Here is an 11,724-nt window from a genome sequence, read left to right as displayed (position 1 = left end):
CATAGAGGTTGACAGGGCAAAGATCGAGATCATTTCCAAGCTTCCTCCACCTACTTCAGTTAAAGGTGTCCGAAGTTTCTTGGGGCATGCCGTATTTCATAGGCGTTTCATCAAGGATTTTTCCAAGATTGCAAATCCTATGTGCAAAGCCTTTGAAGAATTGAAGCAAAAGCTCACCACGACACCTATTATTGTCACACCCGATTGGTCTATTCCTTTCGAGCTCATGTGTGACGCCTGTGGTGAAGCTATTGGAGCAATGCTTGCCAATGTCACAACAAGGTTCTTCACCTGGTCTATTATGCAAGCAAGACACTCAATGGACCGCAAATGAATTACACGGTGACTGAGCAAGAACTTCTTGCTATTGTCTACGCCTTTGAGAAATTCCGGGCTTACTTGTTGGGATCCAAGGTGATAGTGACACAGACCATGCTGCTCTTCGCTACATCATGGCAAAGAAGGATGCAAAACCTAGATTGACTCGGTGGGTCTTGTTGTTGCAAGAATTTGACTTCGAGGTCAAGGATCACAAGGGAACGCAAAATCAAGTAGCGGATCATTTATCAAGGCTTGAAGAGGCAGGGAGACCAAAGGAAGATTTTGATATCAATGATGCTTTCCCAGATGAACACATATTGGCATTATCTAGCACTTTTGCTCCTTGGTATGCCGATATTGCTAACTACTTGGTTAGTGACCTTATTCGGAGGGATTGGAATCCTATCAAAAGAAGAAGTTTTTGAGAGATTGTCGGCAATACTATTGGGAAGAACCATTCTTGTTCCATGTTTGTGCTGACAACATCATCTGAAGGTGTGTTCCAGAAGAAGAAATTATGCCAATTCTAAAGGCATGCCATGACTCGCCAGTTGGAGGTCACCATGGGGGAAATCGAACAGCGGCTAAGGTGCTTGAAAGTGGTTATTATTGGTTGTCGATTTATCATGATGCAAATCAAATGGTCAAGGCTTGTGACCAATGTCAAAGGCAATGGTCAATCTCCAAGAGGCATGAAATACCAATGCACTATGTTATGGAGATAGAGATCTTCGATGTATGGGGAATTGATTTTATGGGTCCCTTTGTGAGCTCTTGTGGGATGAAATATATCTTGGTGGATGTGGACTATGTGTCCAAATGGGTTGAAGCAATTGCCTTACTTAACAACGAGGCAAGGAGTGTAACAGCGTTTTTGGCACTCCCAGAGCCATTCTTAGTGATGGTGGGTCTCATTTCTGTAACAAGGCTTTCACTGGGCTACTAGAGAAATATGGCGTCAAGCATAAGGTGGCCACACCTTATCATCCTCAATCAAGTGGCCAAGTTGAAGTTTCCAACCGGGAGATAAAGAACATTCTAGCAAAGACTGTTAATGCAAACAGGACCAATTGGTCAAGGAAGCTAGATGACGCATTGTGGGCATACCGCACGGCGTACAAAACTCCTATTGGCACTTCCCCTTATTGGTTAGTCTTCGGCAAGGCTTGTCATCTACCCGTAGAACTGGAGCACAAAGCCATGTGGGCTTTAAAAAGGTTGAACTTGGACTGGGCTGAAGCTGTTAGTTTGAGGTTAACACAACTCAATGAAATGGAGAAATTCTGGTTCCATGCATATGAAAGTGCAGCTGTGTACAAAGAAAGGATGAAGTTTGTCCACGACAAAAAGATCTTGAAAAGGGAGTTCAAGTCAGGTGCTTGGTCTTGCTCTTCAACTCAAAGCTCAAGTTATTCCCGGGCAAGCTCAAATCAAAATGGTCCGGTCCGTTCAAGGTGGTCAATGTCTCTCCTTTTGGATCTGTGGAACTAGAACTGGAGGATGGGCTCCGAACCTTCAAAGTGAATGGCCAGCGAGTTAAGCACTACTTGGGCACAAATGGAGAAAAGCACTTGGTGGAGCAGTTGGCTCTAAAAGATGGTCCGTGCCCGACCAATGAGTGAATCCAAAGGAATTCCAACATCGTCGAGCCGCGACGCTAAATCAAGCACTTCATGGGAGGCAACCCATGTGTTGTAACACCCTTTTGTCCTTTAGATTTTTAATTTTTTGTTAGATAGATTTAATTGAGCAATTTAAAGTGTGTGTTAGAGTGCAGGGGATTCAAAGATCACAACACTGGGTAAGATTGCATGTGAAAGGGAAGAAAAATCACCTTGGGAAGTTTGCTACACAGATGCAGTCGCATTTTAACTATGCAGACCGCATTGTTGTCGCAAACCCTAACAGTGTGTTTGGCAAAAATTGATGGTAAGAATGCGACAAGGAGGTGCACTTTGCGGACCGCATTTCCATTATGCGATCGCATAGTGCACTGCATTTTGGCCCTCAAGTAATTCCACTTGAGTCCACCGCATAACACTGAAGCGGTCGCATAACGTGTTATGTGGTGACATACCCATCGCAAATCTCCCAGGTAAGCCCATCGCATCTCTTCCACCTACAAACAATTTTAAAAAAAAAAGGTGGGGGCGGGGGAACGTTTTTTTTATTATCAGAACGAAACAAAACAAAACGAAAAGAAAAAAAATAAAAGGAAAGGAGAAGGCAAAACGGCTAGTGAATCAAAAACGTGAGGCATCACCTGTGAAATCATCTCCCCACGCGTGCTTAATTACTCCGTCACTGGTATGTTTTTCTTGTCCCGATTTCATCTTGGCATGTTTTAGTTTCAATTTTGTTTTTGTTTTTCCTGTTTTCTTTTTCCTTTTTTTCGTTTTGTTTTGTAGTTAGGTATCTGTTTGTAATGTGAGGGAGTTCTTGGTTAGGTAGTATGTCTGGGGTGATGGGTAGTGAATCTAGGTCCTCCATTGTTGAGGGGTGAAGTCAAAAAAAATGTTGAGAACGATGACTTCTGCGGACCACATAATCGATTTGCGGTCCGCATTGTTGCCGCAAAAACAAACCCTAGATGGCTGAAGAAGATGACAAAATGCGGAGACTTTGTGATCGCATAATAGATATGCGGACCGCAAAGTCACCGCATACTGAGACAGTTTTACTGGTTTTGTAACATACTATTTGCGGCCATTTTGCGATCGCATATCCAACTTTGCGGTGGACTTTGCGATCGCATTTTGTGATTTTGTTTTTAGAGCATTCGAGTATGCGATGGTTATGCGAACCGCATAATGGATATGCGATCGCATAATCCATCGCATACTTAGCTCACTTTAGCAGGCTGAGAGTTTGCGACAGGTTTGCGGTCCGCATAGTGGTTATGCGACCGCATAACCTGTCGCATACTTGAATATTTTGGTATTCTTTCTATTACTGCCTACCATGTGCTCATATTTCATTCCTGTGCAGATACGGCTCCCAAGAAACATATAGCCTCTGCCCAGAAAAGGGCCTCCACCAGTCGTCCTGCACAACCAGCAAAACGTTCACGACCAGATCCTACTGTTACACTTCCCTCCCAGTCTGATGAGGAGGAGACCTTGCCCTCAGTTGACCTACAAGCTGAGTCAAGAAGGAAATGAGGAGATGACTTCCAGCTCAGGTTTGGGGTCGAAGGGTGATCGCTGCCGACTCGACACTACACTAAGATAGGAAGAGCGGGTCACAATAGCTATTACCCGAATAGTGGTTCGGGATCGAATTTCCACAGGGAGCTAGTAGTGGAGTTGTATTGTCTGTCTAGTTTAGAATTGCGGTTGTGCTTCTAATGTCACTTCAAACATTTTTGGTTTTCTTTGATTTTTATAACTACTATTACAAAGCTAATGATTAAAACTAAATTATGCTACGAGAATATTGTTAAGTTGTATTAATATAGAGAAAGGCACTAGGGTCGTGGCATTGCCTACGTGGCTAATTAACGGGTAGATGCTACTAAGGATAGATTGACATATTTGGAGCTTATGCTATAATCGTTGCATAATTGTACCCGCTCTCGCACCTCTCGGTAGAGAGAGTGATTTTGCCCAATTGACTCTCTCGAGACCAATTGGGTAGGCCAATTAGACCAAGCAACTAGGGTTCAAGTAGGGTGATAACTCTCTTGAGATTTAACCCGTTAATTGGGACTACTATTTCTCATAGGTCCATCCCAATTCCTTGTTGGGTCAATTTTGGGTCATGGACTCTCTTTCTCAAGAAGAGTTAAACCCACAAAGCTAGAATCAGTGTTTTCAACCACCAATCCTTAATTAAAACCTAAAATCAACCCAAATAACAAACACCCAATATCAATCTAACCTTAGGTGGAAACACCCATCAATTACCCATACTAGGGTTGAGCCACAACCCTAGCTAGTGAGTTTAGCTACTCATGCTAGATACAGAAATTAAAGAAATAGATGAAGAAGTAAACACATTAATTAATTGCTAGGAAGAAAATACAATAATGAAGAGCAAAAGAGCCAAAAATGGCTACAATATTCGGTCTCACGAGCTCAGCTGCGTTCAGAACATAAAACTTGACCTAAAAATGGAAAAAGGTCCTATTTATACTGGGCTGGAAAAACTGGACAAAAATACCCCTGCGGGGTCAGCGCGGACCGCGCAAACATGATCGCGGCCGCACTGGCTCTTGAACTCCTGGTTGTTGCTTCTCTGAAGTTGAGGACCGCAGACCGCGTGAAAATGTAGCACAGCCGCGGTGGAAGTTGGCGCGGCCGCATAGAAATGAACGCGGGCCGCTTTGCTTGGAATTGGCCAAATTTTGGCTCTCTGAATCTCTGCTCCGCGGACCGCGTAAAAGAGTAGCACGGCCGTGGAGCCTGACTGCGGACCGCGTGGAAATAACCACGGCCGCGTAGCATGCTCCCTTGAATTTGCCATCCTCTGATCCTCCTAGTGCGGCCGCGTTCACAGTTGCGCGGTCCGCACTAGGTCCTCTTTTCCTCAACTTACTTAGTCTTTGACACTTGAGCAGGTTTCACTCTATTTTGAGCCGATATTGGACATTCATCGCTTTGTCGATCAAACCTGCAATCAACTACAACTTGTGAGCATTTTGGGACTATTTTGTAGCAATTTATAACCAAAGCATAGGCAAGTAGGGGCAAAAACACGTTAAAATCCTAACTTATCAACTCCCCCAAACTTAAGCCTTTGCTTGTCCTCAAGCAAACAAAATAAGACCCACCCCTTAAAGGTAAATCCAAATAATTCCAGCTATCCTAAAGCAACCTCAACAAGCATCAATTGGGACTAACAATTGCCCTCAATACGAATGCATCATTAACACATTTAAACTTTTGAAAAACCATGGATCAAGTGTGACACAAGAGCATCAAGAGTTGACACATTTCATCAAAGAGCTTCTCTCAATTACTTTGGTCATTGTGGAACCCAAACTCACACATCCTCAACTCTCCCTAAGCGAACCTCACCTTTTAGAGTATTAACACACAAACCAAGGTTAATGGAGTTTCACTCATCTCTCTCAAGAAGAAGGTCACAAGTCCGGCTCTAGGTACCATATGTTTGCCCCTTATGTAAGTATCCACTAATGTAGGTTTCCTTTAACTCAAGATCCTATAGGGCTTTTGTGGAGTCATTATGAAGGCTTTTGGGTAAGGGTAGGACATGTTTTTATTCAAGTGGGTTCACTCTTCCCTCAAGCACTTCTTTTGATTCATTATGGCACAACTCTCTTGACTCTTTTGAGTATTCCACTTCTTTACAAGGCGTTAGAGAGACACATTGTCGCTCTTTCTTATGCAATTCAAAACATTTCTCCTTTTTCTACTTTTTTCACACCCCCTTTTTTTCACTTTTGTTTTCCTTGAATCCCTTTTTATTCTTGTTCACATTGGACTTTCTTTTTGTCTTTTTCTTTTCTTACTTTTTTCATTGCCTTCCTTTTTCTTTTGCTTTTGTACCTTTCTACCACTTTGTTTCCTTTCTTGTCTCTCCCCCCAAACTTAGACATTTGCCATTACTGAAGGGAAGATTTGGGTTCCAAGAGAGGGTAATCATTTAGAACGGGTATAGGCTTGTAGCATTGGTTCTTGAAAGAAAAGGTTTAAGGCTCAAAAGGGTTAACTAGGGATCCTCTTTTTGGTAGGCTATGGAATTGTTCAACTTAACATTCGGATCAAGGAGAGCCTATAATCACTTTTCAAGTCAAATTTCACCTAGGATTTCGCCTCAACAAACATTCAGGGCAAGTTCTAGACCATTGGCTCGGGACTTGGACTCACAATTAGATTCCTCACCACACACGCTAGGGGATTGCTAAAGACATCGAGTCGAGGGCCCACAACGACCTTAGTTACGATTCAAGCACACAATGGTCCGAAAAGACCACATGATGATTGTTTGGTCAACGCAAGAGTCTCAAGGCCACGACTTTCACCATCCTAAACACTATATTATGTCTTTGACCATGGGATCAAAGGCAAATATGTTAGGCCCAAGTGAAGCTTTGCTTGAGGTACCCTCAACTATAACTATAAAAAGCAAAAGAAAAATCAAAGAAACGGACTCAACCCTTAAGAAGGTTGTCACTCCATCCATCATCGGGAAGAGCCACCCGGTTCACACAATACTCCACCCTTGGAAAGAACCGTGGCCTTAAGAAAACCATGGGCTTATTGGAAGCGTCAAAAACAAAACAAGAGGCTACGAGCCCAACTATAAAGCTAAAAACGAAATTTTTTTGCGAAAATAGAAAATAGAATGAATATTTACAATAGGGGACTAGAATATACAAACGGGGGATGAATATATACAAAATGTAACTTAACTTTATATACAAACCAAAATAGAAGATAAAAAGTACTAAATGTAAAGTTATTTACATACCAAATAGAAAATCAACCAAAAGGGATAAAACTGAGTCAAATATGTACGGTCATCCAGATAGTCAACAAAAAAGTAGGGCGCACCCCCACGAATAAGAGCTGGCATTGTCCCCAATGCAAACTACCAAAATAAGCATCAAAAACAAATCAAAAGAAAGGATATAAGGGCTCCCTAAGCCAGGTCCGTCTGCATGGGGTCATCTGTGGTCCCCAAGTCCTCCATATGTGCGGGCACCTCAGACTACCTCCCGGCTTCCTGCTGCTCAACTGCTGGGACTGGAGCCTGCTCCTGGACCGGCTGTATGACAGGTGCATCCTGAGGCAAAGTGGAGGAGGCCTCCTGTGGGACTTCCACCTCAATAACTGCATCCGCTGGGCTGGGGAGCTTCCTCTTCTTCCTAGGCTGCCTGGGTACTGTTCCTGCTCTGTCTGTGGCACTGGTGCTGCTGCTGGAGGGGCTGGATCCCCAAATAACAAGTCTAAAGGCATCTGGTCTGCCAATAGCTTGTCTACATCTTTCCGCAGCTCTTTCACAGACTCTTTGAAGCCCGTGATCTCCTCATCTTCCTGTGCTCCTTGGCAAGCTCCTTCAGAGCCTTGCCATGTGACTCCACTGCTGCAGATAAGGTAGCCTGAGTCTTCAGAATCTTTTCCTGGTTCTCCAGGAGCTTCTTCAAAGAGTCCTCAATAGACTGAGGAATCAGAGCTAGCTGAGGTGCTGACTGGGTCTGAATAGTGGAAGATAAGGTGGACAACTTGGATGTCGCAGGTGACATCCAGTTGTTTAGGCTAGCCAATGTCAGGCTCAACTGATGGGCAGTGAAGGGATGAGTCCTAGAAGATGGCACTCTCGGGCCAGCTGAAGTACTGGGACCAGCAGAAGAACTAGGGCCAGCAGTAGAAGAAGGTCCTGGAGGCAAGTCCTCAACTGTAGTGGCAGCAGGTATGGTGGAAGGCTCGGTAGAAGGCTCTACCGCAACTGGCTCCTCAGACTGGCCAGTTGGGGCAGAGGTAGGCGGTTGGTACTTCTTGGATTTAGAGTTGTCCGGACCCTATATACTGTACCAAGAATAGGGGGCCACAGGCTTGGTCTTGACATCATATCTCCTCTTCTCCACCTCCAGGTCCCGAAAATACATTGATAGGGTATTGGGAAAAGGATAATTCTTGTCATGCTCTTGCCCTACCGCAGAAATCACACGGGACATCACATTGCCCACGTTGATAGGGTCCCTGGCCATAATAGATGCAACCAGAACTGCTCGGGTAAGTGGAATGGTCAGATCATGAGTGGAAGGGTCAAGCCGACTGCATACAAATGTCAACCACCCTCGAGCCTCAAAGTTGAATGTCTTTCTGAAAATCTTCTTCCCTGCCTGCAACCATTCTGGCACAGTACCTGGGATTGCCAAGTACTGGGCCAACCAAGGGCGGACTTCCTCACCCATTGCTAACTTAGCCAAATAAAGCGACTCATCTTCATACGGAACCCCAAATACTCATTTAACGATATCCCATCAAACAACACTATTTTATCTCGAAATTTTGGTAACCTTAGTATCTTTGACAATGTGAGCTACATTGGAGTAGAACTCCCTAACCATGTGTTCATTAGCATCGATGCACTTTTCCATGAAGAACTCCTAGCCCCATCTAGTTCTGAACTTTCTCTGCACGTTCGGGTTGTGGGGTAAAAGGTTAGTGTCAATAAAACTCCTCTCCGATATCAACTTTCTCACCGGCCACCACACTCTAAACTTGTGAAATGCCACTTGACTGACAAATCGATCTTCCCAGACTTCAAGTTTTCTAGATCGTTCAATACCTTCAATCTGAGGCTCACCTCCCTCATCTCTGCCTGCACGCTCCCCAGATAATGAAGCTGTGGGGGAGGTGGAGTATTCCCCACTACCGGCTGCGGACTCGTCAGAAGAATCCGAGACTACGGTCACTGGTCTTTTGGAAGTGGGTAATGGTGGAGGGGTATCAACTAGGTGGAGGGGGTCAATTACATGAGTTGGGATTGAATCGGAGGAGATGTCTTTGGAGGGCACATACTCACTCCCCGACGAATGCGAAGCAGCCTTATCAGCAGCTTTTATCAATTTTCAGGTTCTTTTTATGTTTTCCCTAGCCTAGGGAGTGAGTTTTGCAATTCTCTTCCCTTTACCTCCTCGGGAGGAACCACCTCTCCCGGGTTGTTGTGATTGTTTGACGCCCCTTTGTTTAACCATTATCTGCAAAGATAAGCATCTAACATTGTTAGTCTAAGCACATGCAGTGAAACAGGTGAATGAAATAGATTTCAGAGATAATTGCAGTACACAGTTGCAGAACATAGCACCGCGGACCGCACAAAAGTGACCGCGGTCCGCGCTGGGCAAAGGCCCAAAATTACCACTCTCTGAATCTCCCACCGCGGTCCGTACAAAAATGCAATGCGGCCGCGGTGAGCCAGTGCGGACCGCACAAATAGCAATGCGGCCGCGCTGGTGACTTTTATCTTTCAATCACAAAAGCACCGCGGTCCGCACAAAATTACAACGCGGACCGCATCAAGGCAGCGCGGTCGCGCAAAAGTGACCGCGGACCGCGCTGAGCTAGGGTTTACGGGTACTAAGTTAGGGGTGCATTTTTGTCATTCTTGTTCAAGTTTTTTACACCTACTTTGTCCCTACTCAGTTCACCCATTGATTAAGCATATTCAGTGCATTACCCTGGTTTTAAACTAACCTAAACTAACAGTTACATAAAAAGAAGAAGCTAAACTACTGAGCAAGGCATAAAAATGAAAATAAGAAATTAATTAATCACAAATGCATGAAATGTTACCAAGTTTGTGAAAATTGAATGCAACAAGTCCAAGCAAGTCAGAAAAGATGGTCTCAGAAGAGTGATGAACAGTACAATATAGCTCTGGGTTTTCAAAATACGAAAAGGGTAAAATGAAACCCTTAGGCCCTATTTATAGAAGAACTGTGGGCCCCATACTCACCTACCAGCGCGGCCGCACAAAAGTGACCGTGGACCGCACTGGGTTTCAACAGAAGAAGTTTCAGAAGGCAACCTTGCGCGGCCGCATTAAAGTGTACTGCGGACGCGCAGGTCCACCGCGGACCGCACACACTTGACCGCGGCCGCGGTGGAAAACTTCAAAGAACACTGCATTTTTAGCATGCCAGCACGGACCGCACAAAAGTGCACCGCAGTCCGCACTGGCAAACTTCAGAGACTACCAGATGTATTTCCTTTGTTTTGCACTGCTTCAACACAATCCCTGCAACATCTCACGAACAATTAGCTCAAAAATCCTAAGCTACAAAGAAAATAAAAGAGAAAGAAAAAGACATGGGTTGCCTCCCAAGAAGCGCCTGATTTAACGTCGCGGCACGACGCACGTTACCATCACATCACTTCAAATGAATGAGTGCCACCACGTGGTTGTCATCAAACTTCCCCAAATAATGCTTGACACGATGCCCATTGACCCGGAAAATTTCACCATTCTTGTTCTTGAGATCAATAGCACCAAACGGAGTTACACATACAACTTCAAATGGCCCACTCCACTTTGACTTGAGCTTGCCCGGAAATAACCTCAATCGGGAGTTGAAAAGAAGAACCATATCACCAACCTTGAATTCCTTTCCCTGAGCATATTTGTCACGAAGATACTTCATCTTCTCCTTATACAAGGACGAGCTGGAGTAGGCATGAAATCTAAACTCATCAAGCTCATTAAGTTTCTCAACACGAAGATTCGCTACAACATCCCATTCCAAGTTCAACTTTCTCAAGGCCCACATAGCTTTGTGCTCTAATTCTACTAGAAGATGGAAAGCTTTCCCAAACACCAACCGGTATGGGGACATACCAATTGGGGTCTTGTAAGCCGTCCGGTATCCCCATAAAGCGTCATCCAACTTTTTCAACCAATCTGTTCTATTAGCATTTACCGTCTTGGACAAGATACTCTTTATTTCTCGGTTGGAGACTTCCACTTGACCACTAGCTTGGGGATGATAGGGGGTGGTCACTTTGTGATTTATCCATACTTGGCAAGCAATGAATCAAAAGCCTTGTTGCAAAAGTGAGACCCCCCATCACTAATGATAGCACGAGGGGTGCCAAACCTTGTGAAGATACTCTTTTTTAAGAATGCCACAACACTTCGGGCTTCATTGTTGGGTAAAGCCACGGCTTCCACCCACTTTGAGACATAGTCCACCGCCACCAGAATATAAGTGTTCCCACAAGAGCTCATGAAAGGACCCATGAAATCGATGCCCCAAACATCAAAAATATCCACCTCGAGAATCGTATTGAGAGACATCTCATCCCTTTTTGAAATTCCGCCGGCTCTTTGGCATGCATCACATCTCTTTACCAAGTCACTAGCATCTTTAAACAAAGTCGGCCAATAGAAACCGCAACTCAAGACCTTTGAAGCCGTCCTCACCCCTCCATGATGGCCACCATAGGGAGAGGAGTGACAAGCCTCCAATATGCTCAATTGTTCACCTTCCGGGACACATCTTCTAATCACACCATCCGTGCAAATTTTAAACAAGTACGGATCATCCTAATAAAAATCCAAACTATCCCGCTTGAGTTTCTTCCTTTGGTTGGAAGAGAGCTCACACAGGGCAATTCCGGTCACAATGAAGTTGGCTATGTCCGCGAACCATGGCATGTCACACATTGACACAGAAAGAAGCTGCTCGTTGGGGAATGCATCATTTATCTCAAGGCCGTCACATGGCCTCCCTTCTTCCTCCAACCGGAACAAATGGTCCGCAACTTGGTTCTCACTTCCCCTTTGATCCACTATTTCTAAGTCAAATTCTTGAAGAAGCAACAGCCATCTCATCAATCTTGCCTTGGGATCCTTCTTGGTCATCAAATACCTAAGGGCGGCATGATCCGTGTGCACAATCACCTTCGCCCCCATAAGATAGGGCCGAAATTT

This window comes from Nicotiana attenuata, chromosome 8 (assembly GCF_001879085.1).
Source record: "Nicotiana attenuata strain UT chromosome 8, NIATTr2, whole genome shotgun sequence".
NCBI lineage: Eukaryota > Viridiplantae > Streptophyta > Magnoliopsida > Solanales > Solanaceae > Nicotiana > Nicotiana attenuata.
This window is presented reverse-complemented; position numbering follows the sequence as displayed.